This window comes from Phasianus colchicus, unplaced genomic scaffold (assembly GCF_987193195.1).
Source record: "Phasianus colchicus unplaced genomic scaffold, bPhaCol1.hap1.1 HAP1_SCAFFOLD_57, whole genome shotgun sequence".
NCBI lineage: Eukaryota > Metazoa > Chordata > Aves > Galliformes > Phasianidae > Phasianus > Phasianus colchicus.
Genome location: NW_028325234.1, coordinates 62,501 through 70,000, shown reverse-complemented (window position 1 = coordinate 70,000; position 7,500 = coordinate 62,501).

Sequence of the window (7,500 nt, the reverse complement as noted above, 5' to 3'; positions counted from 1 at the left end):
CGACCCCTGGGCGGATGCGCCGCGCCTGGCAGCCGGGCGGAGCCGGGTAGACGTGGCCGCCGCTGCCGGAACGGCGCCGCAGCGACCCCAGGCCGGTTGAGCCGCGCCATGCAGCCGCGCGGAGCCGGGTAGACTTGTCCGCCGATGCCGGAACTGCGCCCCAGCGACCCCAGGACGGCTGCAGTCGCGAAATGCAGCTTCGCGGAGCCGGGTAGACGTGGCCGCCGCTGCCGGGACGGCTCCGCAGCGACGCCGGGCCCGCTGCGCCGCACAAGGCAGCCGCGCGGAGTCGGGCTGACGTGGACGCGGATGCCGGGCCGGCGCCGCAGCGACCCCAGGCCGTCTGCGGGAGGCCAGGCAGCCTCCCGGAGCCGGGTAGACGTGGCCGCCGCTGCCGGGACGGCTCCGTAGCGACCTCTGGCCCGCTGCGGGAGACCAGGCAACCGCGCGGAGCCGGGTAGACGTGGCCGCCGCAGCCGGAACGGCGCCGCAGCGACCCCTGGGCGGCTGCGCCGCGCCAGGCAGCCGCGCGGAGCCGGGTAGACGTGGCCGCCTCTGCCGGGCCGGCGCCGCAGCGACCCCAGGCCGGCCACGCCTCGCCATGCAGCCTCGCGGAGCCGGGTAGACGTGGCCACCGCTGCCGGGGCGGCGCCGCAGCGACCCCTGGGCGGCTGCGCCGCGCCAGGCAGCCGCGCGGAGCCGGGTAGACGTGGCCGCCGATGCCGGAACGGCGCCGCAGCGACCCCAGGCCGGCTACGCCGCGCCATGCAGCCTCGCGGAGCCGGGTAGACGTGGCCGCCGCTGCCGGGCCGGCGCCGCAGCGACCCCAGGCCGCTTGAGCCGCGCCATGCAGCCGCGCGGAGCCGGGTTAGACTCGTCCGCCGATGCCGGAACTGCGCCGCAGCGACCCCAGGACGGCTGCAGTCGCGCAATGAAGCTTCGCGGAGCCGGGTAGACGTGGCCGCAGCTGCCGGGACGGCTCCGCGGCGAAGCCGGGCCGGCTGCGCCGCTCCAGGCAGCCGCGCGGAGCCGGGCTGACGTGGCCGCGGCTACCGGGCCGCCGCTGCGACCCCAGTCGTCTGCGGGAGGCCAGGCAGCCTCCCGGAGCCGGGTAGACGTGGCCGCCGCTGCCGGAACGGCGCCGCAGCGACCCCATGCCGGCTACGCCTCGCCATGCAGCCTCGCGGAGCCGGGTAGATGTGGCCGCCGCTGCCGGGCCGGCGCCGCAGCGACCCCTGGGCGGCTGCGCCGCGCCAGGCAGCAGTGCGGAGCCGGGTAGACGTGGCCGCCGATGCCGGAACGGCGCCGCAGCGACCCCAGGCCGGCTACGCCTCGCCATGCAGCCTCGCGGAGCCGGGTAGACGTGGCCGCCGCTGCCGGGCCGGCTCCGCAGCGACCTCTTCCCGCTGCGGGAGACCAAGGAAACCGCGCGGAGCCGGGTAGACGTGGCCGCCGCTGCCGAAAAGGCGCCGCAGCGACACCAGGCTGGTTGAGCCGCGCCAGGCAGCCGCGCGGAGCCGGGTAGACGTGGCCGCTGCTGCCGGAACGGCGCCGCAGCGACCCCAGGCCGGCTACGCCGCGCCGTGCAGCCGCGCGGAGCCGGGTAGACGTGGCCGCCGCTGCCGGGCCGGCGCCGCAGCGACCCCAGGCCGGTTGAGCCGCGCCAGGCAGCCGCGCGGAGCCGGGTAGACTCGTCCGCCGATGCCGTAACGGCGCCGCAGCGACCCCAGGACGGCTGCAGTCGCGCCATGCAGCTTCGCGGAGTCGGGCTGACGTGGCCGCCGCCGCCGGGCCGCCGCCGCAGCGACCCCAGGCCGTCTGCGGGAGACCAGGCAACCGCGCGGAGCCGGGTAGACGTGGCCGCCGCTGCCGGAACGGCGCCGCAGCGACCCCAGGCCGGTTGAGCCGCGCCGTACAGCTTCGCGGAGCCGGGTAGACGTGGCCGCCGCAGCCGGGGCGGCGCCGCAGCGACCCCAGGCCGGCTACGCCGCGCCATGCAGCCTCGCGGAGCCGGGTAGACGTGGCCGCCGCTGCCGGGGCGGCTCCGAGGAGAAGCCGGGCCGGCTGCGACGCTCCACGCAGCCGCGCGGAGCCGGGCTGACGTGGCCGCGGCTACCGGGCCGCCGCTGCGACCCCAGGCCGTCTGCGGGAGGCCAGGCAGCCTCCCGGAGCCGGGTAGACGTGGCCGCCGCTGCCGGGCCGGCGCCGCAGCGACCACTGGGCGGCTGCGCCGCGCCAGGCATCCGCGCGGAGCCGGGTAGACGTGGCCGCCGATGCCGGAACGGCGCCGCAGCGACCCCAGGCCGGCTACGCCTCGCCATGCAGCCTCGCGGAGCCGGGCAGACGTGGCCGCCGCTGCCGGGCCGGCGCCGCAGCGACCCCTGGGCGGCTGCGCCGCGCCAGGCAGCCGCGCGGAGCCGGGTAGACGTGGCCGCCGATGCCGGAACGGCGCCGCAGCGACCCCAGGCCGGCTACGCCGCGCCATGCAGCCTCGCGGAGCCGGGTTAGACTCGTCCGCCGATGCCGGGACTGCGCCGCAGCGACCCCAGGACGGCTGCAGTCGCGCAATGAAGCTTCGCGGAGCCGGGTAGACGTGGCCGCCGCTGCCGGGACGGCTCCGTAGCGACCTCTGGCCCGCTGCGGGAGACCAGGCAACCGCGCGGAGCCGGGTAGACGTGGCCGCCGCAGCCGGGACGGCGCCGCAGCGACCCCTGGGCGGCTGCGCCGCGCCAGGCAGCCGCGCGGAGCCGGGTAGACGTGGCCGCCTCTGCCGGGCCGGCGCCGCAGCGACCCCAGGCCGGCCACGCCTCGCCATGCAGCCTCGCGGAGCCGGGTAGACGTGGCCGCCGCTGCCGGGCCGGCGCCGCAGCGACCCCAGGCCGGTTGAGCCGCGCCAGGCAGCCGCGCGGAGCCGGGTAGACTCGTCCGCCGATGCCGGGCCGGCGCCGCAGCGACCCCAGGCCGTCTGCGGGAGACCAGGCAACCGCGCGGAGCCGGGTAGACGTGGCCGCAGCTCCCGGAACGGCGCCGCAGCGACCCCAGGCCGGTTGAGCCGCGCCATGCAGCTTCGCGGAGCCGGGTAGACGTGGCCGCCGCCGCCGGGCCGGCGCCGCAGCGACCCCAGGCCGGTTGAGCCGCGCCAGGCAGCCGCGCGGAGCCGGGTAGACGTGGCCGCCGCTGCCGGGCCGGCGCCGCAGCGACCCCAGGCCGGTTGAGCCGCGCCATGCAGCCTCGCGGAGCCGGGTAGACGTGGCCGCCGATGCCGGAACGGCGCCGCAGCGACCCCAGGCCGGCTACGCCGCGCCATGCAGCTTCGCGGAGCCGGGTAGACGTGGCCGCGGCTGCCGGGCCGCCGCCGCAGCGACCCCAGGCCGGTTGAGCCGCGCCATGCAGCCGCGCGGAGCCGGGTAGACTTGTCCGCCGATGCCGGAACTGCGCCCCAGCGACCCCAGGACGGCTGCAGTCGCGAAATGCAGCTTCGCGGAGCCGGGTAGACGTGGCCGCCGCTGCCGGGACGCTCCGCAGCGACGCCGGGCCCGCTGCGCCGCACAAGGAAGCCGCGCGGAGTCGGGCTGACGTGGCCGCGGCTGCTGGGCCGGCGCCGCAGCGACCCCAGGCCGTCTGCGGGAGGCCAGGCAGCCTCCCGGAGCCGGGTAGACGTGGCCGCCGCTGCCGGGACGGCTCCGTAGCGACCTCTGGCCCGCTGCGGGAGACCAGGCAACCGCGCGGAGCCGGGTAGACGTGGCCGCCGCAGCCGGGACGGCGCCGCAGCGACCCCTGGGCGGCTGCGCCGCGCCAGGCAGCCGCGCGGAGCCGGGTAGACGTGGCCGCCTCTGCCGGGCCGGCGCCGCAGCGACCCCAGGCCGGCCACGCCTCGCCATGCAGCCTCGCGGAGCCGGGTAGACGTGGCCACCGCTGCCGGCCCGGCGCCTCAGCGACCCCTGGGCGGCCGCGCCGGGCCAGGCAGCCGCGCGGAGCCGGCTAGACGTGGCCGCCGCAGCCGGGCCGGCGCCGCAGCGACCCCTGGGCGGCTGCGCCGCGCCAGGCAGCCGCGCGGAGCCGGGTAGACGTGGCCGCCGATGCCGGAACGGCGCCGCAGCGACCCCAGGCCGGCCACGCCTCGCCATGCAGCCTCGCGGAGCCGGGTAGACGTGGCCGCCGCTGCCGGGACGGCGCCGCAGCGACCCCTGGGCGGCTGCAGCCGCGCCATGCAGCCTCGCGGAGCCGGGTAGACGTGGCCGCCGCTGCAGGAACGGCGCCGCAGCGACCCCAGGCCGGCTACGCCTCGCCATGCAGCCTCGCGGAGCCGGGTAGACGTGGCCGCCGCGGCCGGGCCGGCTCCGCAGCGACCTCTGGCCCGCTGCGGGAGACCAGGCAACCGCGCGGAGCCGGGCTGACGTGGCCGCCGCTGCCTGGCCGGCGCCGCAGCGACCTCCGGCCGTCCGTTTTTGCCGACCTCTCCTTGCCGCTGCGGACCGGCGGAGCCGCGCCGAGCCGTATAGACCGCGCGCAGTCCGGCCGCCGCCGCGGCAGCGACCGGGTTGTTCGGCGCTCGCCTGGGCCTTGCCGTCTTTCCGTCGTACCCGAGCCGCCGCCGCCGCCGCCGCCGCCTCCGCCTCGGTTCGACCGAGTCGGTCGCTCCCGGGCCGGCCCGTTCCTGGCGTACTCGGGCTCCGCGTGTCGGCGGCTGGCGCGGCCGGCCGCCCCCGCTCTGAGGGGCGTCCGGCCGCGTTCGGCGCGGTTCGGTGCGGGGTCCGCATTGCGGCCGCCGCGGCTCGGGGTCCGGCGGAGGCCCCTTCTCGTTCGTCTCGCGTGCGTTTGTTTGTCTGTCCGTTCGTTTGTTTATTTTACCGGCGCGTGTTTGCGTGCGCGTTCGCTCGTTTGACACTTTTCGTTTGATTCCCTTTTCGCTCGGTGGCCCGGTAGCTCTTCGCGCCGGGTGTTCGGAGTCGGGTATTTCTAACCCGATCCGCCCGCGGCTTGCGGGGTGGGGGTGGTGATGGTGTGTGTTTGTGTTTTGGGCGGGGAGGGCGCTTTTCCCGCTCGCCGCTATGTCCCCCGCTTCCTCCCCCCACTCCCCACCCCCGCCCCCCCCGCCCCACTCCCCCTCTGCGGAAGCGCGCAGGCGCCGGCGGGTCCCCGCCCGCGCGTAGCGGGGCGGGCGGGAAACGTCCGGCGGGCTCGCGACGGGATCGGCCGCTCGTGTCAGCGCGGGGAGGAAAAGAAATGGCGGGAAGACGGCGGCAGAGGTAGGCCGGCGGGGAACGGCCTCGTCCGTCCCGGGGGTGGGTGTGTGCGTTCGTCTGGGATTCGTTCCTTCGACTCATCCGGACGCCGGGCTCGCCCTGAGCCCCTCTCCCGGGCGGCGGGCGTGCCCGTTCCCTCACCCACCCACCCCGGCCCGGCCACCCCCCCCCCCCCCCCTTTCCCCCCAGAGAAAAAAAAGAAAAAATAGAAAGAAACGGAAAGAAAGCGCGTGGCGGGCTGGGGGTGGGTCCTCGGCCGGTTTCGGGGGGGGGGGGGGGGGGGGGGCGGGAGTTTGCGGGGACCGGTCGAAGCCATCGGGCCTGGCCCGCCGGAGGGAAGCGAGAGAGAAAAATTAAAAAAAAAAAAAAAAAGGAGGGTGGCGGGGGGGGGGGGGGGGGGAACCGAGGAGGGGGAGGGGGAGGAGGAGGGCGGAGTGGGAGGTGGTGGTGGTGGTGGGTAGGGGGGTGTGGGGGGGTGCGGGTGAGGTAGGGAGCTTAAAAAAGTAAAAAATGAAATTAAAAAGAAAAAAAAAAAGGAGGCGGGAACGGCGAACAAACCCGGTCCGATCGGGCAGGGTGGGAGTCGGGTGGGTGGAGGGGGACGGGCACGGGCAGCGGCAAAAGAAAGGAAAGGCGGGAAGAAGAAATAACGGAAAACCCAAATCCCGCAGCTCTCTCGGCCAACGTCCCCCAAGAAGAAGGAAGGAAGGAACGGACGACCACCGAGCAAACGAGCGCTCGCACGGACGTCGGATGGACGTCTTCGAGAAGAAAGTAAGAGGGGCCGGGGGGCCGGGGGAGGGGACTAGGGTGGGAAAGAAAAGAGAGAAAGAAAGAAAGAGGTGGGGGGGGGGGGGGGGGGAGGGGGGGGGCGGGAGAAAGAGAGAAAGAGAGAGAGAAAGAAGAATACGTCTACAGGTGCTGCAGAAAAGCGGGCCAGTCGGGCGGGGCACGTCCGGGAGAGGGCGGGTTAGGGCTAGGGTTAGGGTAGGCGGGCGAGGTTAGGGTAAGGGTCAGGTTTAGGCTTTGCGCGCTGGGAAGTTCAGGTGGCCGGCCGCGAGATCTACCCGTAAGCCCGTCGCGACCCCCTTCTTCCCAACGGAAGGGCGCGCCGGGCCGGGCCGGGCCTACTCAAACGCACGCGCGCGGGAGCGGGCGAGCGAGCAAGCGAGCAAGCAAGCAAATGGACGGGGAGACAGGCAGACGGATGGGTAGATAGATAAATATATGAATTAAGCCAATAACTAAAGAAAGAAACGGAAAAAAGTTCAAAAAAAATCAGAAAAACATACAAAAATTAAGAAGCTTCTGAAAAATCGAAAACAGAAAAGCAGGAACACGGAGGGGGAAAAAAAGAAAAGAAAAGAAAAAGAAAAAGAAAAGAAAAAGAAAGAAAGAAAGAAAGAAAGAAAGAAAGAAAGAAAGAAAGAAAGAAAGAAAGAAAGAAAAAGGAGGGGGGGGGGGGGGGGCTCAGGCGGGCAGCCGCCAGCACGCACGCAAGCGAAAAGGTACGTAGGAAAATATTTTAATGGAATGAATAAATAAGGAGGAAAATTAAAAAAGAAAAAAAAAAGAACTAAAAAAAAAGTTAGAAAAAGAGAAGCTGAAACGTTTGAAGCTAAACAAGACAACATAAAAACACAGGAAAAAATTAAATTAAAATTAAAAAAAAAAAAATCACGCACGCACGGGCGAGCGAGCGAGTGAGCGAGCGAGCAAGCCAAGCAATAAATAAACAAACAAATGGAAAAATATTGGGGGGGAATCGGAGAAACATCATATATAAATGGAAAAGTTTTAAAAAAGCTGAAAACGGCAGAAGTCTAAACGGAAAGAACCATAGGTAAAGAAAAATCACGTTGAGGCGAGTCCGGGCGGTGGGGGCCGAGGGGTGTTGGGTGGGGGGGGGGGGGGGGACGACGACGGGGCACGGGACGGACGTTAAGAGGAGGGGGGGGGGGGGGGGGGAATGCAGCGGCGGCTGTGGCGGCATACCGCCACCCCGTCACGACCGCCCGCGCCTCGGCGTGGGCCCGCCATCCCGAGCCGGGCCTACAAATAGGAAAACAAAAGATAAAATGAAATGAAAAGATCAGAACAACGAGGAAAGTCAAGGAACATTTAAAAAGGAAAAAAAAAAAACGAAATTAAAAATCGCATCTGCCTGGGAGAGGGAGGGTCAGGGGTCAAGGCTGGGGCCGGGGGCGGGGGGAGGGGGGGGGGTGCGTGTGCAGGGCGGGCGGGGGCAAGGAAG